This window comes from Elgaria multicarinata, chromosome 12 (genome assembly GCF_023053635.1).
Source record: "Elgaria multicarinata webbii isolate HBS135686 ecotype San Diego chromosome 12, rElgMul1.1.pri, whole genome shotgun sequence".
Taxonomy (NCBI): domain Eukaryota; kingdom Metazoa; phylum Chordata; class Lepidosauria; order Squamata; family Anguidae; genus Elgaria; species Elgaria multicarinata.
In genome coordinates, this window is record NC_086182.1 from 14,505,233 (window position 1) to 14,529,979 (window position 24,747).

The window sequence follows — 24,747 nt, forward strand, 5'->3', positions numbered from 1 at the left end:
GGTACTGGAGGACTCCTATTCGACTCCTTGGCCATTGGCCTCTGGAGTCCCTCAGGGCTCTGTTTTGTCTCCCATGCTATTTAACATATACATGAAACCATTGGGAGAGGTTATCCGGAGTTGTGGGATGCGGTGCCACCAGTACGCTGATGACACCCAACTCTACTACTCCTTTCCACCCAATTCCAAGGAAGCAGTTTCTGTGCTAAACCGGTGTTTGTTGGCAGTAATGGATTGGATGAGGGCGAACAAATTGAAGCTTAATCCAGATAAGACAGAGGTGCTCCTGGTCAGTCGAAAGGCAGATCAGGGAATAGGGATTCAGCTTGTGTTGGATGGGGTTACACTCCCCCTGAAGACGCAGGTCTGCAGCTTGGGTGTACTTCTGGATTTAGCCCTGAGCCTGGATACTCAGGTTTCGGCGGTGGCCAGGAGTTCATTTGCACAGTTAAAGCTAGTGCGCTAGCTGTGCCCGTTCCTAGAGATGTCGGACCTGGCCACGGTGACACATGCCTTAGTTACATCCCGATTGGATTACTGTAACGCGCTCTACGTGGGGCTGCCTTTGAAGAGTGTTCGGAAACTCCAGCTGGTTCAAAGAGCTGCAGCCAGATTGTTGACCGGGGCTGGTTACAGGGAGCACACAACTCCCCTGTTAAAACAGCTCCACTGGCTTCCAGTCTGTTTCCGGGCACAATTCAAAGTGCTGGTTATGACCTATAAAGCTCTATATGGTTCGGGTCCAGGTTATTTGAAAGAACGTATTCTCCCTTATGAGCCTGCCCGTGCTTTGAGATCTTCTGGAGAAGCCCTTCTTTCAGTCCCACAGGCACGTTTGGTGGGAACATGGGAGAGGGCCTTCTCGGTGGCTGCTCCGGTGCTCTGGAACTCTCTTCCCGGGGAAGCTAGGCTGGCTCCCTCCTTGATGGGCTTTCGGAAGCAGGCTAAAACTTTTTTGTTCAAGCAGGCCTTTGGAGAATAATCCAGCCCTCCATCTATGTTAATGTCTTATAATTTTGTTGTGTATTTTTTTAATTGTTTATGGTTTTGTTTCCCTCCCCCCCCCCCCCATGTATATTTTAAACTTTGTAAGGCCGCCTTGAGGCCCAGCATTGGGCAAAAGGCGGGATACAAATAAATATAATAATAATAATAATAATAATAATAATAATGGGAATGGTACAATGGAGTATAGTACTTGTGTTGGATTGGGACTCAGGAGATCCAGGTTCATGTCTCAGTTGGATGTGAAGCTCCCTGGATGACTTTGGGCCCGTCACTAACTCTCAGTCTAACCAACCTCACAGCGTGCTTGTAAAAATAAAATGGAGAGGAGGAGGATCATTTGAGCAGCCATGGCTAAATATAATATAAGAAAGAAACAAAGAAAAAAATATTGTACAATGGAAGACAGGATACTCATGTACAATCCTTGGTCCCCTCATAAGCACAAGAACACTGAAGACAACCCATGAGAATTTGTCTGGCATTTCTTCTCTTTCAGTTTTTTTTTGAAAAACAATTTATATAAAAATGAATGAGAATGGTCAAAACAACATGGAATGAATTTTCAGGACAGTACTAGTTTGAATACCACCTGCATCCATCAGTGGCCATTTTAACAGAGAGCTTCGGCTATTGGGCGGTATAGAAATGCAATAAATAAATAAAATAAATAAATAACTGATGGCATCAGAGGAACCCCTCTGTCACCTTTTCTGATTGGTGAGCCCTACCTGTGAGACATTCTTAGAGAAATTTGGTGAAATTGTACCCTGAAGTACTTTGCCCATAAATTTGATGGAGAATTTCAAACTAGTTCCAACTGTGCTATGGGTGTCATCTCCCTCTCAGCAGCATTAAATGTCCTGTTGAGAGTCTGAGACTGGTGAAGAAACTGTGACCCTGTTCAGACAACATGCTAAGCCCCGGTGGTTAAGCATTTTGAGCTAAACATTATGGCTTAGTGTTTTGCTAACCATGACTCATGTGAACCACTCCTAACCTTGGTTTAAACATACTAACCATATTTTTGCAAAAAGCTTAGTGGCTTAACCATGGCTTAGTGTATTGTCTGAAAAGGGCCTGTGTGTGATGGGCAAAGCTAATAATACCTTTCAACTAGAGTTGCGACTAAATTTCACCTAGAGCAGAAGAAAGCAGAAGTACGGGGCACATTTGACAATTTGAGAAACTGTTCTAGGGACCACCACAAAATAGCTGCCATTGGGCTTATTGCAAAAGACAAATCATCTGTTGTTGTTGTTGTTATTATTATTATTATTATTATTATTATTATTATTATTACTATTATTATTTATTGCATTTTTATACCGCCCAACAGCCAAAGCCCCCTACCCAAAAAGATTGACATACTAAACAACTCTTTTGAACCCATAGTTTTTAGTACCCATACAAACTTGTTTCACAGCAATCCTAGCTGCCCATAACAATATGTGACATCATTATTATTATTATTATTATTATTATTATTATTATTATTATTATCTCTTTCTCACTCATGGCAGTTTTTCTAGACAGACATGACGGGCTTTGCCAAGTCATGCTGTCTTTTACAGATTCAGGAATTTCCTGACAATTGAGCATGTTTTAATTATGAGTGCTTTCTGGATGTTGGTGTGGATGTATTTTGGTAGGCCCTGTTTCTGAAGGTTTTCTGTATAATTTTTTGATGTGATGCCAGTAACTGATGTAACTAATGGAATAATTGTGACCTTTTCCTGTTGCCATAGTTCTTTGACCTCCATGGCCAATGGTGTATATTCTTCTCTCTTTTCCTCTTTGTTTTCAACATTATTATCATTATTATTATCATTATCATTATTTTTAAGTGGGAAGGATAGGGCATCATGGTGGGTGCCAATAAAAATGTCCATGGGGACATTGGTGCCTACAGGCATCACATTGCCTGTCCCTGACCTAGAGCAATAGAAAAGTGAAGATTCCTAATTGGGAGAAGAACCAACCAAAGGTCAAGGAATAAGAGTTTCAGTAGAACACTCAGCATTTCTCAGGAGAGTTTCTTATATCTGACAGACATATGGGGTCAGTTCCAACCATCTGCAGCTGCAAAGGCAAGATATATTGGAAAAGAAAAGAGATGAGATGTAGCCAGGCATTAGCCCAAGGAAAACTAAGGCTGGCATGGAATTGCTTTCATAGTGCAATATTCAACTTGTGTAGATTAGGCCCAGAACTGTCTCTGTGTCTATATGGACACAATGTGAGCCCTCAAGCAAGTACTTATTGCAAAGGAGGGGGGATCCCAACTGGCATGCTCTGTATTTAGTTCTTGGAAATGCAAGCAGAGTGGCTGAATTCCCAGCATGTTAAGGTTAGCTAGCATCTTTCTTTCTTTCTTTTTTTCTGACGCCTGGCAGTGCAAACATATGTACAGGATTTCTAGCAAGACGAATCTACAAAATTCCAGGAAAAAGAAAAAGGAAAGAACACATACCCAACAAATGTATGCTTTATTCCCCCCTTCTTTTCCTGCAAGCACACCCATCTCATTCTGGATTCGACTGACATATGGCCCTGAGTTTCTGGTCAGTGAATGCATAATAATCTCCCCCCCAGGCTGCCCCAGGAGAGATAGTCCATGATCTTGCTGCCAGCCCAAACATATAGAAGGTTTAGCTTCCTGGCAAAACCAGCCTGATGTGACTCATGAAGGAACAAATCTTGTTGTTTTCCTGCCAAAAGAAATTACTGATGGTCACACCAAGGCAAACACACCAGATGGGGTCCTGCAGGGAAAAATAAACCAACCTTATTTCCGCACATTCGCCACCTGTAATTTGTTTACTCGGTGTCTGTGTTGCCATTCTGATGTGAAGTTCAGAGAGGCTGCATCCAATTAATAGCCCCATTCACACATTCGGTATTTCCAATGTTGCAGCAGGAGCAGGGCTGCCTTCTTAGTCCCTCCTTGATATTGTACCGCCTTCCTCTTACATCCATGCATTGAACACCATGGGCTGCAAAGGAACCCCAAAAAGGGATGTCTCAGAGATCTGCATCTGATTCAAATGAGTTGGATTTCTATGAATTTAACCGACGGTTTTCACAGCGGAGTGGATTTTTCCAAGTCACACAGATTTTGTGGACATGCAGACTAATGTTGCTGTTGTTGTTTTATTGGGAAGGAAGGGGATTCATGTAATTTCATGGGTTTGCAAATGTGCATTTGTGCTAATGCGCATTAGCACAAATGGAGGGCACCAGGTTAGCTTCTGTAAACCAATGACAGAAAAAAGAAAACCCAGTTCTCTTAATGAGCAGAAAATGGAGCAAAAGATCCCTGGAAACACAGATGGAATGGTTGTAACAAAATCCGTATATCCATAACCCCAACTCAAGAGCAGCTTCTTGCCCTTAGGGGCTTCATGCAACCAAAACCACAAGTGGTTTGAGTAACCGAATTGCACAAAGACCCTACCCATGAGCAACTGCTTGCACATGCACCCACACTTAATGTGCATACATCAGAAAAACTATACAGAACACTACAGAACCCTTCAGAAACTATACACCATCAAAAAACACCCATACAGAAAACCTTCAGAAACTGGGCCTACCAAAATACATCCACACCAACATCCAGAAAGCAGACTTTCTTAAAACATTCTCAATAGTCAGGGAATTCCTGAGTCAGTAAAAGACAGAATGACTTGGCAAAGCCTGGCATGTCTAGCTTGAAAAACCGCCATGACGGAGAAAAGAAATAATAATAATAATAATAATAATAATAATAATAAATGTATTTATTTCTTACCCGCCACTCCCTTTGGATCGAGGAGGGGAACAACGTTACTATAATAATCAGCACATCTTAAAAATTCTTGATTTTTCATTGATCTGGGTAAGGTTGCTGGAAAAGGCTAGTCTTCAAAGCTTTATTATTATTATTATTATTATTATTATTATTATTATTTATTTATTTATTTATATAGCACCATCAATGTACATGGTGCTGTACAGAGTAAAACAGTAAATAGCAAGACTCTGCCGCATAGGCTTACAATCTAATAAAATCATAGTAAAACAATAAGGAGGGGAAGAGAATGCAAACAGGCACAGGGTAGGGTAAGCAGGCACAAGGTAGGGTAAAACTAACAGTATAAAGTCCGCACAACATCAAGTTTTAAAAGCTTTAGGAAGAAGAAAAGTTTTTAGCTGAGCTTTAAAAGCTGCGGTTGAACTTGTAGTTCTCAAATGTTCTGGAAGAGCGTTCCAGGCGTAAGGGGCAGCAGAAGAAAATGGACGGAGCCGAGCAAGGGAAGTAGAGGCCCTTGGGCAGGCGAGAAACATGTGCAATAATAATAATAATAATAATAATAATAATAATAATAATAATAATAATAATAATGGCAGTGATGTATCTAGGATGGGGATCAAAAAATAGCTGCTGACCCTGGTACATAGAGAAATTGGAGTGACTGATGAAATATCTACTGAACCTCCAAATTAATGGAAGAAAGCATGACTGCTCTATTTTTCTAGTTAATTTCCTATATATTCAGAGAGCTCTTTTAGCAGCCCACTGCAGCCATCTCCTTAACACAACAAAATCTACTTACCTTGTGGAACAAGTTAATCGACAGCTTTAACAATCTCCACTTATTAGACAATTGGAAAACAGTCACGCCATAAAGTGCAGATTCCTTGTCCCCTGCTGGGGATACTTGGGGCCCCTGCAAACTAAATTAGTCCAGTATTTCTGCAGGATGTGCCATTTCATTTAGCACAAAGCACTTCCAAAATGGCTATTGGGAGTCTCCACTGAGATTAAACGGAGCATTGGCGGATAGTTCCCCCCCCCCCAAAAATTGATTTTTTAATAAATAAATAAATAAATAAATATGTATATATGTCTAAGTGGGAAATGAGGTTACAATCCAGTAAAGCTTGCCTGCTTCAAGTCCCACTGTGTTCAGTCTGATAGCTAAGTGTGCGCTTCGACTTGGCTCATACCTGCCTGTGATGGCTTGCATGTGCCAACGGGCCATCACAGATATATTAGTTCAACTTTGCATCACTTTACAAGCAGCATTTTTTTTTTTTTTAAAGGAGATTCTGCTCACACGTTCAACTGTAGGGTTCGATGAACCTTTTTCATTCTGAGAGCTGACATCCATTTTAGAGAAGCTGTGAGTGGGTGGGTTACATTCCAGTGTTGGCTATGGCTGAATGCAAAAGATGGCAATGCCAAAGGCAACTGGGTTTTGACAAAATGTGGACCTATTTTATCTCAAAGCACTGAGTGCCAGGAACTAAGCTTGAGGAGAGGGCTTTCAACCTTTTAGAATTGAGGGGAAAACTGCACAAAATCTGGGAAAACACAAGCAATTGTTGGTTGGTGGAAAGCTGTGGGGCCAGGGGAAAGGGGTGAACCCCAAAAGGCTTGAACTTCTGTTCAAAAGGATAGTAATAGAGAATAGAGAAATCAAGGGATGTACATATAAGAAAAGAAGTTCCCTGCTGGATCTGACCGAGGGTTCCTCTAATCAAGCTCTCTGTTCACACAGAGGCCAACCAACTGTCAACCAGGGACCAACAAAGCAGGACATGCTGCAACAGAACCCCACTTCTCATGTTCCCCAGCAACTGGTGCACATTGGCTTACTGCCTTGGATACTGGAGGCAGCACACAACCATCAGGGCTAGTAGCCATTGATAACCTTCTCTTCCAGAAATTTATCCAATCCCCTTTTAAAGCCATCCCAACATATTGGTTATGTTTATTTCCCAACTTCCTTTTAAGGAGCTCGAGGCAGCGGAAATTGGTTTTCGCCTTTCCCTTTTTCATCCTCACAAAAACGGTTGGTGAGGCTGAGATATGGCAGCTGCCACTAGGTCAACCTGGAAGCCTTGTAGCTGGCTGAGGATCTGAAGCCAGGTCTCCCCAGACCTAGTGACAGATACTCTGATTCAGGGACAGGCAAGCTGGTGACCTCCAGAGGTTTTAGGCTACAATTCACAATATAGCCAGTGAACATAACATCAGAAGATGTTTTAATCAATGGAAGAACATAAGCAGTGTCATGCTGGATCAGACCAAAGGTGCCTCTTGTCCAGCTCTCTGTTCACACAGTGGCCAACCAGCTGTCAGCTTTGAGTCCACGGTTTCCCCATTCATTTCCTTAGTGAGTTGAGTGCTGGTCACTTTCACGTCTGTGCATTGTTGCGCTATTTCATCTCATGTATCTTTTCACCTGTATCACTACTGTGCCAGCAAAATCTCCCACCCCACCCCCTGCGTTCTCCTTCCCCCTGCACAAATACAATAGTATGGCAGCCTGCAACTGTGCAATTATGGTAAAACAACACACTATGCTTTCCTCTAAGATCATGTTAAACAATATAAGTGAAAAGAAAGTATTACAAATAGCTTTTGGAGAAGTTTGTGGCCAATGTTGGCAAATCTAACATTGTTTTGGTGAGACATGCCTACTCAGGAGTAAGAACCATAGAGTTGAATGGGACTGAGTCCAGGCACGGGCAGCGGTGGCGGTCTCGCTTGCCTTCTCCGCAGGGTGTTCAGGCGTCCTCTCTCCCTCCCCCTCACGGTTGATCAGTTGAGCGGAGAACTGCCCCACCCTCCTCTTTTGTCAATGAGATAATAGTAATGGCACACACCCCCAACAAAAAACAGGATGGTCCAATATAGCACAAGGACAGCAATACACAGGATGGAGGAGCGCTTTATTGCACACAGAGGGGGGAAATTGGATTTTCTCCACTCCAAAAAAAGGCAGAAAAGGGAGGAAAGAAGAAAGATGAGCACAGGACAGGGATGATGTCATGTGGGTACTGTGCTGCAAAAACACATACCAGGCATGGTGAGAGTGCGATAAATTGCTGGTGTGATGGAGCTCAAAGAATACTAGGAGATTAATGAGATAGGACTTGCCTTTGCAGAAGCCATGTTGATTCTTCTTCAGCAGGACATGTCCTTCTATATGATTACTATTTTTGACTTTAATCATGCTTTCAACTAATTTACCTAGAATGAATGTCAAGCTAGCTGGCCTGTAATTTCAGGATTCCCCCATGAGTCCCTTTTTAAAAGCGGCTCCTGCAGCTTTAACAGTTGTGATGGAGAGGGAATTTCACCAGGTGCTTCATGCATACAAATGACACCTGCAGAAATTCCCTTTTCTATTCAACTGTTAAAGATACAGGAGCCCTGTCCTCCTTTCTATATGCCCCCCACCATTAAGGTTGTTATCTGGGAGTTTCTGTGTCCCCCCCAAAAAACACAGTTTGTACTGCTAGACAACATAGTCCAGTTTACTGAGATGGTTTAGAACATGGGACCCCACCAGCCAGTCATCCTGCACATAGTATGCAAGGGCTTGAAGGCATCCCTTGCCTGCCTGCACTGCAAGTGGTGTCAAGCTGGGTAGGAAGGGGGAGCAATTGGTGAAGCTGATTGGCTCCTTGTGGGTGGGAAACATGTGTCCCTCCAGATATGACCTACAACTCCCATCATCCCTCACTATTTTCTATGTTAGCTAGGGCTAATGGGAGTTGTAGGCCAAAATGTCTGGAGGTCCACAAGTTGGCCACTCCTGCCATAGACCACTTGTTTCCTCTGGAGTCCCTGGCAGTTCCTCTTTTTATTATGATGTCATTTAAAAAGCAACAGCTCTTGAAATGCGCCAATCTTTGGCAATTTAATCTTGAATCAATTTAACCTTGAATCTTTCTGTGAAACTTGCACCCCCAGAAATCTTTCCCCTGGAGTCTGAAACAACGCCTCTGTCTACCCATTGTGTGTAACATGTTAACCCCATTAAGCCATTCTTTGTTAATTCATCATGCAGTGACACTTTTGAAAGAAAAGTGTGGACGCATTTCCTTCGGACTACGCTGTTCCTTCGCATTTGCTGTTCTTTCCTGCAGGAAGATGGGAGGCTGTCCCTCTGGGGAGCTGGGTGCCATCTGGGCCTGTAGGCTCAATTAGCACATCCTGACAGCTAGCAAGACACTTTTGAGAAATTTCAATGTCTTGGCAAAGCGGGAAGCATTCTGGATAGCTTTGGCTGTGTTTTTACAAGGCAACTTCCTGTTCCTTAGCTTAATGCAACTATTGCAATAGAAAAGCAAAATCTCAAAAAGGAAGCATATAAAAGGCAGGACGAAGTGTGTGTTTATGTTAAGGAGGAGTGTCTTATAACGTGGGTTGAGATTTCCCAGAAGTGAAGCACTGTCCCCTCTTCCACCCATAGCACCAGCTTTTCCCTTGCCAAACACGGGCAGAGGCCATGTCAGCATGAGGTGTTTTATTGCTTACTTCTGACTACTGGGACTGATCTCATAGTAATTTGGCATGTCTCAAAGAGAGGATCACTACAAATGGCTTCCTTTGCACATTAAATACGTAAGGTGATGACTGTTTCCCAAAATTAATCTAGAGCATCTTCATGGTATTGAAGAATCAAGAAAGTCTGCCAGCCACTTCCATTAGGCCCCCTCTTTCTTTTTAATTCATAAAACAACCAAGCCTTACTCACATGATAGAACCATGATGAAGGGTTGGTGGTGGGTCATTTTGATGTGCCTCACTGATATTCTGGACAGGGACAATAGCTTGGCCACAGTGGTACAGGCATTGGTAACTTCAAGATTGGATTACTGCAACGTGCTCTATGTGGGGCTGCCCTTGAAGCTGCCCCGGAAGCTGGAGCTAGTGCAGAATGCTGCAGCTCGTCTGTCGTCTGGAGCTGCCCCTTTCCAGCATGTAACTCTTCTGCTGAGGGAACTGCACTGGCTGCCTATTCGCTACCGGGCCAGGTTGAAGGTTCTTGTACTTGTGTATAAAGCCCTAAACAACTTGGGACCAGGATACCTGAGAGAGCACCTTCTCCCTTACCAACCTGCCCGGCCTCTGAGGTCATCCGAGGGCTTGCTCCTGGTGGTTCCACATAGATCCATCCTCCGATTGGAATCCACCAGGGGAAGAGCCTTCAGCGTGGTGGCCCCCCTCCTGTGGAATTCCCTGCCTCTGGAGGTCAGGCAGGCGCCAACCTTGTACTCCTTTCAGCGCCTCCTGAAAACATCTTTATTCCTAGAAGCCTTTCTCTAACATGCAGCCTTGGATTACTGTTATTGCTTCTTTTAAATTTTGTTTTAACTGGGGTTTTTTTCTGGGTTTTTTTCTTTCTTTTTTTTCTTCATTTTACCTTGTACACCGCTCTGAAATTTTTCAATGGGGAGCAGTATATAAATATTATAAATAAATAAATAAATAAATATTCTGCATGGAGCTATGCACAGAGCCTTCTGGTGGAGAACTTATCTAGGGATGTATGGGTTTTGTTAAATCAGTCCTGACTGTGCTTCACAGATCGTCAGGTGTCTTTCATTCCATCATCCACATGTTGACAGAACCAGAGCCGATTTGTCTCAATTTCCTGAAGTTGTGTTTATGATGGAAAATGTGCATTTCCACAAATGTGCATTTTAGCAAAATTTGACCCCACTGCATTTTCATGTTTTAACCTATTGTGTGTGTGTGTTTGTGTGTGTGTGTGCATTCTTCAGTTGTTGTTGTTGTTCTTGTTGTGTTGTTGTTTTACATTTTTCATATTTTTGTATGACTAAATTTGTGTGCAAATCTAGGGGGGGGGGAGTGGTCTGCAAGACTGTGCAACTTGGAAAAAAGCCAGCCTGCTATGTAATCTGCAGCTCAGTTTCATTGAAATCTGAATTGATAAATCCATTTCAGATTTCTCCAATGTTAAGAACATAAGACGTCCCATGCTGGATCATAGAATAATAGAACAGTACAGTTGGAAAAGCCTCTAAGGCTATCGAGTCCAACCCCCTGCTCAATGCAGTAATCCACCTTAAAGCACACTTGATAGATGGCTGTCCAGCTAAATCTTGAAGGCCTTTGGTGTGGGAGAGCCTACTACCCCCTAGGTCATTGTTTCAATTGTCATACTGCTCTAACAGTCAGGAAGTGTTTCCTGATTTCCAGCCAGAATCTGGCTTCCTGTAACTCGAGTCCATTATTCCATGTCCTGCACGCCCTCCTCTGAACATGCTCCAGCTTGTCTGCATCTGTCTTGCAGTGTGCTGACCATATACACAAGGAAATATACGCAGGGTAAAGTGTGCATGTGTGGTGCCCAGAACTGGACGCCATTTATACATTAAATGACTTTACGATATACATTAAAATAGAATTAAAATACATAATAATTGCTAAATATAAGCATTATTATTATTATTGTCATATTGATGATGATGATGTAATTTGTGTCCGTCTGTGTTTTAAGAAGTTTTCTTGAACCATTTATTTCTTGTTGTTGTTTTTGAAACAATAGTCTCTCACTGTATTTGCTGTCCAATAACCCATCATGTTTTGAAAGAGGCCTAACTGAAAACAGCTTGATGTTTTGAAAATAGCTTACATAAGTTTAGAGACGATGAACTTACGAAGTATGAATTTACAGTTCACCAAGCCATTGGAGATGAGCCGGGTGGGGTGGGGGACTAATGTGTAGAACACATGTAGCAGCCGATGTCAGTTGAGATCAGATTAAACCTGGAATGTACAGAACAATTCTCGAGTCTTTGTTCAGGCTAGCCAACGAGAGCAAATGAAGCATTCAGCATCAGTGAACCTTGCAGACCAAATATCTGACAGCCTCAGAGAATGATACCTGAAGCTCCAGGCTGCAAATGCACTGATACATGAAAGAAAGAAAGAAAGAAAGAAAGAAAGAAAGAAAGAAAGAATCACTGCAGCAGTTTTGATTTGCCATGGCTGCATGACAGTTTTTACAGAAACTGTTGTGGGTGTATGAAGCCTGTCCTGGTCAAAAGATGTCCAGTGGACATGAGCTACTGTAAACATGTCCTGCTTGAACCCTCTAGGATGCAAAGAACATCACTTGTGCAACTAGTTTCTTTCAAAGGTCTTTTCAATCTTAATGTTTTTCTACACTTCTTGATACATTACCGTCATAAGCAAAAGTAACATTTGCGTGGGAATGTTCCAAGTAGCCCTGTTCCCAGGTATGCTGAGTAGCTCCACCCACAACCTTTAGAGCATTAAGTAGTCCTGCCCCAACATGCCATACATTGATTAGCCCCTCCCTCTGGGATCTGTACATACAATGCAAATGCCTCCAGGGAAGTAGCCTTCACATATTCAGTTGTATACGCAAAGGCTTATCAGACCTGGAATCATGGTTATGCATCATTCCAGGTCATGTGAAAGCCTTTGTGCATATCATTGTATGCATGAAGGCCCTCTCTCTCATCCATTGCTTCTGTTGTACATGCAGCCGCTAGCTGCTATTTTTCTGGTCTGAACAGGAGCTCATGAGGCTCAGTGCATGGCAGGGTGGTTGTAGCAGCACCCAAGGAAGCTTCTAGAGATCAACTTGCTCCAAGGTTTGAACACAGTCTAAAGCCTTTTATATTTCAATCTTGAGGCCTAGGCTCCACCCCTTCCCACAAAATGGAACACTTGAAGAGACTGGCTTCTGGCTCAGAGCCTGACTCTTCACCATCTCTCCAACAGGTCATGCCTAATGCACTGCCAACATTGGTGTTTTGGCTCCAAAGAAAGTTGAGTTCATGGGAAAGGGTGTCCCAACCCTGGGCTGGAGCTAGGCTTTAGAGCCACAGATGTTGGTCTGTGCTTGGGGGTTTCAGACTTTGGGGTGTCCAGCCTCTTGATCTTAGGGGTCCATGGTCCAACAGTAGTGATTGGGCATGGAGCCTCCTCTCTTGGCAGAATAAATAGCTGACAGCCTCAGAGACCTGCTCTTCAGCCTCTGAGTCCATGTTGAAGTCACTGCAGAACATCATGACACCAAGGGGGAGGGACGCCTCAGTGTGAGAAATGCTGTGGATTTGATTCCTCAGTGTATCCACACTCTCCACTTAAATGTTCCTTTTTACTCATAAATATAACATCTGAATAGGGCTTTTGTTAAACTTGCATCTGACATATATGCCATGTATACACACTTACAGTATACACACTTACTGTATCCGACTTATATGCCATGTATACACACATCTCTGCAGCATTCATGGTCAGACCCACTTATTTTCACCATTAGTGCCTTCATGCATGGGATGGGTGTGTGGAGGAGATGTGACCAACAGATTGCACCATTTGTCGATTGAGTTTTATCTCCTTGTAAAGGGGAGGGGATGGACCAACAAGAGACTAACAAAAGCCAAAATAAGTTAAAGTTCTTTTTTCTCTCTCCTTTGGGCCAGTTTACATTGACAATAATCTAAAGTAGCCTTGGAAACATGCAAGGACCACCTGGGAGCATGTAATGACCACTGATGGGCTCAGGACTGAGCTCCACTCATGGGAAGGTGCTGAGTGTGAGAAATGCAGTCACTGCGTAAAACCCAGTATAAGTCTTAACTCAGAGAAGACCCACTGAAATGAATGGGACTAACTGAAATCCCATTCATTTCAATGGGTCTACTCTAAGTAGGACTTACATTGGATTTTTACTCTCTGTAAGGGGGGCTATTCCAGGGGTGCAGAAGGTCAGGCCTTGAGGGCCAAATGCAATTCATCTGATGTCACATTCCCTCCCCTGGTCTCCCCCCAAACCATCTATCATTTGGTGCTTCCCTGGCTTTTGTGCAGTTTTCCACCTTTTGAAAATGTTGAAATGCCACTTCTAAACCTTAGTTGCTGGCAGGAAGAGTTTTGAGTTAAAATTGCTGGTATTCCGGTCCACGCTTTTTTGCCTTTGGACGGCAAAAAGATCAAACCAGTCCATACTCCAGGAAATAAAGCCAGACTGCTCACTTGAGGGAATGGTATTAAAGGCAAAACTGAAGTACTTTGGCCACATAATGAGAAGACAGGATACCCTGGAGAAGAGGCTGATGCTAGGGAAAGTGGAAGGCAAAAGGAAGAGGGGCCAACCAAGGGCAAGATGGATGGATGATATTCTGGAGTTGACAGACTTGACCTTGGGGAAGCTAGGGGTGGCGACAGCCGACAGAAAGCTCTGGCGTGGGCTGGTCCATGAAGTCACAAAGAGTCGGAAACGATTGAACGAATAAACAACAAACAACTTCGCCCACCACTGTTCTGCATATCCCTCAAACTTCTCCAAAAATGGGATGTGGCCCTTGGGCTGCAAGACCTTCAATGCCCTTGGATTATGCACACAGCCATTACAATGTAGGGACTCATAGCAGCCCCCCCCCAAGACATCCGCACCTGGGAGCTGCAGTGCTCTGGAGAAAATTACATGGGGGCTGCCGCAAATATGAACCAGTTTTTTGTCTCTTTCCCACACTGTTCCATATTATGCCTCTGTTTGGATACATCGACCCCTTTCAAGATGTTGAGTTGCCTTCTCCTTCGTCAATAAATTCTTTGAGTCCCATATGCCTCTCCAGCATTCCCCTATCCTCTCCCTTCCTGAACCTCTGCTGCCATTTGATTTAGTGCATGGCTGAAATATTCAGCCAATGATTTATGTTACTTTCAGGAGAGTTGGCTGATAATGCCCTCTGAATATTAATCGTCAATGGACACATTGAAGAATATTTGGATAGGGGGTAGACTTACTTAGAAAAATGAAATGGCTGAAGCTTGTCCCTTTTTTTAAACCGGGAGAGCGGAGGTGGGAGAACTTTCCTAATGCATTCAACAGTGTCTCAGCTGCCATCAGTGCTGTTCCCTTTCAAATTTGGGACAGAATACCTAGGCTGACCATATGAAAAGGAGTACAGGGCTCCTGTATCTTTAACAGTTGTATTGAAAAGGGAATTCCTGCAGGTGTCATTTTTATACATGGAGAACCTGGTGAAATTTCCTCTTCATCACAACAGTTAAAGCTGCAGGTGCCCTGCCCTCTTTTAAATCTGTTCACTCTAGTATAGCTCCTGCACCTTTAACTGTTGTGATGAAGAGGGAAGTTCACCAGGTTTCCCATATATACAAATGACACCTGCTGAAATTCCCTTTTCTATGCAACTGTTAAAGAAACAGGAGCCCTGTCCTCCTTTTTATATGGTCACCTTAGAATACCCTATGGGAACAATGCTGCCCCATGGTGATGTGGCAACTTTATTGTTAAATACCAAGGGGATTATATGCATTACCACAGGTGGCTCATTAGATCTGGCTGCAGTGCCACCTATTGTTGGGAGGGTAACATTACTCAGCTAAGTGCCTCATCCCATGCTCGGCTTGCCTGGGCGGGGGTGGCCAGTTGCGGGTGGGGCGAAAGAGATGGGTTGTGGAGGCTCACCATTGATGGCCTCCATATGGTGCCACAGAGGAGGGAGAAGATTAAGAGGTATTTTAAGCCCAGCTCGCTCCTCCCAGTATCTCTTTCGCTTTTGCAGCTCCCTCCCTCCCCTCCCTGTAGACAGTATGGGCTTGCTGGTTGCCCTTTCCGTGGGCCAAGTATGATTTTTTTGCTCAAAATCTAACTTTGTTATGAGTTTTTTTTTCACCTACTTCATATTGTAAGACAGCAGGGGAGAATTAATTAGGTTAATTTGGCTTATCTAATTTGGTCTCGTTTGTTCTGAGCTGGTAAGTGTGGGCATCTCGAGTGGGGTTTGCTATTGGAGAACATTCAAAGGCACCTTTCAGGTGATGGGTATTCCCACAACTGGGAGCCTTGCAGCGCCTGCTGAGGGGATAAGGGTTACCTTTGAGGCCAACCCTCCTCACACACTCAGAGCCCTGCAGCAGGGGTGCTGTGAGTGACACCGGAAGGCCTCCCTACCCCATGAGGGGTGAGTCAGTGGGGTGGCAAAGCACTAGGCACCAATTCTCAGATTGTGAATGGTTCTCCCGATCCAGGAATGGCCTGTGGATAGGCCAAACAAGGATGCCCACTTAGGCCTTCACCTTTCAATAAATGTGGCCCTTATTTAAACTACGGCTGTGCTCCGCTTCTCTTCGGATTGGAGAAGCAGAAGCGGATTGGGGTGCTTCGCCTCCCCTTAAGGCGGAGGGGAAGAGGATCGGAGGGCAGCGGAGCATCACAGAGCGGATCGAGATGAAGGTGGATCCTTTGCCTCGATCCGGAGCTCTGCAAAAAAGGTAAGGGGGCCTTACCTGGCGCTGCCCGTGCAGCGACGGCGGCAGAGCCAGGTAAGGGGGCAGGGGGGAGGGGGGGGTCTTACCTGCATCTGTCCACGGTCTGTCCGCGGCTTCAACTGAGCCCAAGGACTCAAACCAGAAGACCAGGCTGCCGGTTTGAGTCCTCGGGCTCAGTTGAAACAGCTGCTGGACCACGGACGGATGCAGGTAAGGGGGGAGGAGGGAGGGGGCCCTTACTTGGTGCTGCCGCTGCTGCTGCTGCGGAGCTCCAATTTGGATCCAGAGCTCCGCAGCGAAGCAAAATGGACCACTGGCGGATCGGCGCAGAACGGAACGAAGCAGTTGGGGGGGGGGGTCCATGCACAGCCCTAATTTAAACCCAGCTTTGTGCCTCGTCTCATTATTTCTTGCTCTCCATTCGCGTAAAGCTCACCACTACACTTACAAGCAGTTAGGACTGAAGCTACTGGTTTGATTTATTGATTGAAAATCTCTTGATCAACTAAAAAAGATGCTCCCAAGTAAATGGGTGGCGCATTTCATCCTATAAACCAATACCAAAGTCGTTATCTGACTGTTAATCCTTATTTAGCCGAAACAGCACTATTCATGCCCATGAGGAATGCATCAGTAGGCTCAGGGGAATCCCAAGGTTTGCAGAAGTACTTTTTGTTGTCGAAAAAATTCCTGAGGCAGGGATAACCCAAACCCCCAATGAGGATTGAGCATACTCAGTGATCACAGGATACTGACTGACTATTCTGAAAACACGGGAGTGCTATTGGAATGGAGTATCCTGGGAAATGTCATGGCTGAGTGGCTGGTATGCTGAACAGAAATAATAATAATAATAATAATAATAATAATAATAATAATAATAATAATAATTATCATCATCCCGCCTTTTGCCCAATATTGGGCCTCAAGGTGGCCTTACAAAATTTTAAACGTACATTTTAAAAAATAGGAAAAGAAATGTACAACACACACACACAATATTAAAACATAAATGTTTAAAATACACGACAATATTACAAGTCCAATAAACAACCACCCTCTCTCTTTAATGTTTTTTTCCTCCCAACCAGGATGAAACACCTCTCCTTAGATGGCGCCTCTTGCAATGCATATTTGCATTAGGCATGTTCAAATCTAGTTAAATTCAGTCTGAAGGGTGTCCATCATGGGGAAATTTAGCCCTCTTGCGGCTTGACGGATTTCCCCGGAGCTCCTGGCCTGGCTTGCGGATTCCAGATTATTATTATTTTCTCTAAAAATGGCAAGATCCTCAACTGATTGTCATAATTTGACCAAGATATTCCATTTGCAGCCACAAATTGCAGCCACAAAAGCCACATTTGTGTATTTTGCCATTTTATATAGTGAAAAAAAAAATCACCCAGAATTCGCAAGCCATGCACCAGCAGGGAGAGACAGTCTATTGTGGATTCCACAGGTTAGAGTCCTTAAAAATTGGGTGTCCTTTCTTTCCATTGTGGATTTCTCCAATATCCTTAATTTACATAGCATTTAAAGAAGGAATGTGCATTCTTTTCTTTATAAAAACAAACAAACAAAAACAAACTATTGTTTCAGCCACATGTACGTTCATACAGATGTAATTGAATAATTTAAAACTCATATTATTAATTTACTATGATTTTTTTTAATTGGGTGACAGCTCTGTTAACAGACGTTCTATCTGAGCTCATATATCAGGCTGCTAATTGGAACTACCATCTGAATTTATATTAATCTGCCACTCTAGATTAGTTATCATGGATCATTGTCGGTTATCACGTCGGCCTATCATGTAAAACAGGATGATCTTATGTTTGCCATCACTTAGGCTGAGTTAGTGAAATATTTATTTCTTGGATTATTTTTATGCCACTCCTCAACCAAAAAGGCACTCAGATGGCTTACAATTAAACAAGCATGCAGGGTTACTATCTGAAAAATGTATAGCCCACAAGGAAAAAGGAATGTGGAGGGAGGAGGGGGGGGGGGGAAACCTAATCCTTGCACCACTGAAGCAGCTCTGCAAAAGAGGAAGTTGTCAGTTAGATCCAGGGTGCTTCAACAGCTCCCCTACATTAGCCAGAGACAGTGACCCTGTCCTTCAACCCATCTGAACTAGAGCTGAGCCAACAATTCTCAGAAGATATTTTTCACAGTATACACACACACACACACACACACACACACACACACACACACACTATATCTTCAACCCAGTTTCAGCTCCAGGTTTTTAAAAACACTTGGACATTCTGAATGGCCCTTTTCTCCACCACTGTCACTAGCTGCTATCGCCTCCGATCCTTCATTATAGATAGTTAATGAACAAAACCCACATTTTCCTAATTGGCTATGTGGGTATCCCAACTCTGCATCCTATTACATAGAATTACACTTACACCCTGCTCCTTGGCCACCATCCTCTGTTCCTTGACATTACACTTCTTTGTGCATTATTAATATTTCTGAACATCTCCCACATCATAAAACAGGGTGAAACATCTCTCAAGGCCCAGATCCATGCTGGTCTGGCCTGCTTTCAAGTTAATTTCCCACTTAGGTCTATTAACTTCTCACCTACGAACATCCAAATTGACTCAGCAGCAATTTTTGCTTGGTAGTAAAAGCTAGATGCTGCAATGGGTATTTCAGAGATTAAAAAAGAATAAGGATTAATTTGCCAAGGTACTATAATAAGCTGATACCCAGCTGAATATGCTAATAGAAGAAGACAGCTAATGGTTATTTTCTAATATGTGTTCGGTACAATGATACTATTATGAAGGGATGCTTGAAGAATTTGATCTCCACAAATTCTGATACAAACTGACCTGATCCACTCCTCCTGGACCACTATGGAGAACTTAACATAATTATATACCAGACGTTGCCCTTCTCCATTAGACATGCACAACACACTTATGAGTGAATACATGCAAATGTGACACAAGCTGGAAATAGCCGGATATATCCATGCCTACTGTAGTGATACAGGAAACCCTGATCTTGTCTTGTGCTATTTTGTAGTACCTAGATTCTATAACATGATACAGCTCTTCTGATGCAGAACAACTAGATTTTCAAGGGATAGGGGAGCCACACATAATAACAACAGTAACATGCAGGTTATATTTTCCGATTAAAGATTTTATCATTTTTTTCTGAAGGCATTTCACATTGATTCATTACACCCACCACATTAAGGCTGAAAACAGATGGAGTTGTCCTTCCTGCTACTTGAATGCTTTTGTGCTAAACCAGGAGAACTGAGCTGTCGCCAAATATCATCCAGAGATTCAAGCACATTTACAAAGTTTTGCTTGGGTAAAATGCCCATAGGGATTTTGAGGAAAGATAAAAGGTTTTCAATAAGCTCCACAAGATATCTCAAGGAAGATTCTGAACATCTCAAATGTGTCACCTAAAGAACATTTTTCTTGTGAGAGAACATTGGCAGCCATCTTGAGGAACACTAAGACTTACTGGCATGGTGGGCATTCCTGTTGATGCCCTGGCCACACTCTATAAAGTAGAGATGATATGGCCCAGACAGTTTACACCGTAGTACCTCAGTGCTGATTTCCACTGAGCAGAACCTGCTCAAATCCTGAGAATTCCATGGAGCTGAGGAGAACAAAGTAAGTATGAAGATGGTTACATCATAAGTGGCAGTAGACTCACAGTGATTGAAAACTAGCCAGCGGCTGTAATATCAACAATGTTCTTTTCCAAAACCATTGCATCTGATTTATTTATTATGTACTTTATTATTGACATTTATATACAAACTCTTTTTTTTCTGCTAAAAAGCTATTAAAGTGATGTATAAAAATTTAAAACACAAATGTTTCTGGATCCAGTAAAAGTTAGCCATAGAATTTAAGAGTTGGAATGGCTAGTCCAACCTCCCTGCTCAATGGACCAGTGAGTCCACCCCCCACATCACACACACCATTCAATGCAGGGTTTACAATTTGAGATTTAAATACAGAATGCATCTGCAGCATCCCTGACAACCTCTACTTAAATATTTTGTTTTAAAAAATGTACAACCCACCATCTCCTAGGACATTCTGTTCCATAGTCAAACAGCCCTTACCTTTATGAAAAGTCTCTTAATGTTTAACCAACATCTGCTTCTGTGGGATTTAATTAGTTATGAGTAAGCCCCATTCCTTTGCTTTCAATGGGGCATAGTCCAAATTGCCTTTTACTGAATTGTGCCTCTCAAGATCTGTAATAGGATGGAGGAAATTATCAGATCTGTGTGATGAACCATATATGTATACCCTGGCATTGAGGCCTTGAGAATCAGCTGTAAACCAGCACAAGAATGGTAGACTAAAGAGCTAGCCAAATTAATACATTCTTCTTTATGAGTCATCACTGACAAATCCTGCATTAAAAACCCAACTTCACATTTAATTTAAAGCCTAATGAAAAATAAAAAAAGATGGCACAACAATTGGCCCATTATATCAGGGAAATGGCATATTGTTATTTGATATTGCAAATGTCAGATTACCTGAGTGTTCATCATAAAACTGCAAAGGCAGCCTTCACCATTGTCACAAATCTATACCCCAATGTAGCATGCAACATGTTCAGTTCTCACAGATAAGCCAATTTCATTATCACTTGTTTACTTTATTTATTCTTATTTTATTTAGATTGGTGGAAGGCAGGCACCTCTATCAAGTGGAGACACTGCACTGAAATTCCTGTTTGCGAACATTAGACTAGAGAATGCACTTAAGTGTGCATCCTTTTACCTTATTCAAGCAGATGGGTCAAGGATTTGGGGGGGGTAGTAACATGAGGAATATCCCCCCCCCAAAGAGGCTGTTGGTTTAATCCTTGCTTTTTATTATTGATTACTAAAAATATACATCCCAGCCTATAATACAAGGATCTCAAGGCGGCGTACAGATAAAATCATACATATAAAACAGATTGTAAGCCTATGCGGCAGGGTCTTGCGATTTACTGTTTTACTCTGTACAGCACCATGTACATTGATGGTGCTATATAAATAAATAATAATAATAATAATAATAATAATAATAATAATAATAACAATAAATATACAATTCTAAAATAAACTAAAATGTTAATATGTTAAAACCAAAATGAAATATTAAAACAGTAAAATCCAATTAAAGCAAGACAGTGTGCAGGCTTGTGGATTTAGCAATCAAAGGCTCTGTTAAAAAGCCATTTCTTAAAGGAATTAAAGGCACCAAAAGGAAGCCATTTGGGCTTCCAGGGGGAGGACATTCCACAGCTGGGGTGCCACAACAGAGAAAGCCCTCTCCCATGTCCCACCATAGTGTATACCTTACATTAGTGGGGCATGGAGAAGGGCTTCTCTGGCGTATCACAGGTCTTGAACAGGCAGGGAAAGGCACTCCCTCAAGTATCAAGGTCCCAAGCTGTTTAGAGCTTTTAACGTCATTACCAACACCTTGAATTCTGACCTGAAATGTATTGGCAGCCAGTGCAATTCCTTTAGGACTGGTGTTATATGGTCTCTATGAGATGTTCCAGTCAGCAAACTAGATGTTGCATTTTGCACTAGCTGCAACTTCTGAGTCATCTTCAGGGGCAGCCCCACATAGAGTGCATTGCACTAGTCTAATCGGAAAGTAACACAGTGCATGTATTACTGTGGCTAGATTATCCCTGTCCAGGAAAGGCTTTATTTTAACTGGCTATCTTCAGTTAAAAGAAGGATGAATTTCTTTGGCCTGGGGGCTAAATCTGGCCAACCTGGGGTCCCAACCTGGGGTTCCACAGATGGCCATGACCCCTGTCACCAACCATAAATCATTCAGTGGTTCCACAGTTTTTGTGTATCCTCCCCTCGAGGCCAAAGTGCCTCCCCTAAGACTCAGTGTCCTGGTTCAGACAACACACTAAACCATGCTGCGTAACCACAAAATGATTAAGGGAATGCATAACCGTTTTGTGGTTAAGCAGCATGGTTTAGCATGTTGTCTGAACCAGGCCAGTTACTGGCAGTAAGCAGAAATATGTCAGTATTCTGGATTTTCCCCCTCCCCATTTTCCTTCTCCACCCCATCACTGGAATGTGCCCCACAAGGGCTTCTCTGAAATTGAATGGGGCATTCAGGCTAAAAGAGGTCCAACAGCCCTGAGTTAAAATATCTTGGGGTAGAGCAGTGGGAAAGACTTTAGTTTGAGCCCTTGGGGAGTTACTGCCAGGCACAGTAGACAGTACTTGATTAGATGGACAAATGACCCAATTCTGTATCCAGAAGCTTCACATACTGGGAAGTATAAAAAATCATCATCATTATCATCATCATCATCATCTTATATTCTATTGAATATATTCTATTGCCTATCTTATATTTTATCTTTAGGAAAGTGTACCTCTCCTTATGCAGCTAGAATAGCAGCACCCATGTACAACACAGAAGTATTGGGGAATACCTAAGTTTGCAGAAGTACAAACATTGTCTAGAAAACATCTTTAAGAGAGATGTAAAGGGGCGACCCTTTGAGCTCTGTCTGTGACTTAAATATGGTCAGTGGGAAAGGAATGCTGACCGACTGTTAAGAGAGATGGGGACACCAGTTGCAGGGAGACTAGAATGCCATGGTTAGTAAAAGGAGGATAGTGGGAAAATACATGGAGATATGAAAAAGGATAGACAGGACCTTCTCATTGTCTAGATAAGTAAGTTCCTGGTTCAGACTGAGAAGCTACTTTAAAATTGGTTGTATCCTGGTTGTGCTTTTTATACTGTATTTTGTATTTGTGTTTTAACCTGTTGGTTGTTTTATTATGGTTTAAATTTTTGTGAACCGCCCAGAGAGCTTAGGCTATTGGGCAGTATAATAAATAAATAAATAAAATTCCCACAAGTATGGAAGTGAGAGCTGTCCATAGAAACTGATGGAGAAATCTCAGAATTTTATGTCTGTAATTGTGCACCTCACCTCCAATCCCCCCAAAGGTAGCAGTCTTTCTAACTTGGTTCTTATTTAGTGTGAATAATTCCAAAATAATAGAATAATTCCAATATTTCCAATTCCAAAATAAATGCAGTTTATTGTCCATTTGGGAGGTTGGAAGGAGTTATGGTTTGGAGTGAGTGGCTGATGACTACCTTGTTTTTTATTTGATTTAATATTTGTGGCACTTAAAAAAAAAAAAACCCACGTTGGGCTGAAAGCCAATCCCAAAACAAGGTCACTTAGTGGAGCATTAGCAATTAGAATGGGAAGTAGCAGTAGTTCAATTGTGCCTTGGGGGAACCATGACAATCCAAAATATAGCAGGTGGATCTTTCCCTAGAATGGATATAAGGTCCTATACAGCTTAGGTCCAGGTTATCTGAAAGGCCGTATTCTCCCATATAAGCCTGCCCATGCTCTGAGATCTTCTGGGGAGGTCTTTCTCTCAGTCCCACCAACATCCCAGTCATGCCTGATGGGTACACAGGAGAGGGCCTTTTCGGTGGCTGCTCCAAGGCTCTGAAACTCCCTTCCCCAGGAGGCTAGGCCGGCTCCCTCTGTGGTAAACTTTCAGAGGCAGGCAAAACCTTTTTTGTTCCGGCACACTTTTGAAACTACTCTTGATATGTGTTAATGTATTGATATATATTTTTAAAAAAATCTGTTAATGCTTTTTTAAAAATGTTTTTAATTTTACTGCAGGTTTAATTTTATTTTAACTTTTGTAAATTTATAGTTATATATTTTAACTGTACATGTTTTAAACTTGTAAACTGCCTTGAGTCCCAGTACTGGGAGAAAGGCGGAATAATAATAATAATAATAATAATAATAATAATAATAATAATAATAGAAAATAGCTTCATTGGCTGCATTTCTCTTTGTCAGACTGCTTCCAAAGGAATAGGAGCAAAACCATATTAAAAATTCTGCAGAATAACAGAGCTTGAATGTGAAATGCTCAGTTGGGATAAAACTCCACGGTCTTTGACATTTCCTTGGCCCCATGTAGAAGTAAACTTGCAACTCCTATTGATTTGTTGGTTTCATCCCACATATCTATACATTATTTAGCACAGCTGAACATTTTGTAAACCAGCTTTCTGGAGTTTTTGAAATATTGATGCATTTTTAGAAGGTCACAACTTCTCCTGTAAATCCACTGCCATGCATAACCAGTGTGTGTGTGTGTGTGTTTACACACCTATAGCATACATCTCTTCAAGGAAGAAAACTAGGGGTGTGCACGGACCCCCCGATCCGCTTCTCTTCCAGATCCGCAATTTGTGGATCAGGCTGCTTCACTCCGCCCCACTCCGCCTATAGTCCGCTCCGCTCCACTGCGGAGCTCCGGATCCGGATCGGAGCTCCGCTTCCCCCCCCCCCAATAGGCTTGCATTGAAATCCAAAAAAGTATACAACTTTTTTCTGTTAAAGTTAGAAACCTCAAGTTTGGCATTATGACACTTCATGGACATATACACATGCATGCCAAGACTCAATCCAATCCAAGCATCCCCTGATTTTTGGGGAATTTATGAAAATCGGACACCCCATTTGCAGACATGGACAGTTCTCCAACATTTTGACAGATAAAAAAAATTGAAGTGGACACCCTCACAGATGCCATCTAGATCCACATTCATGGC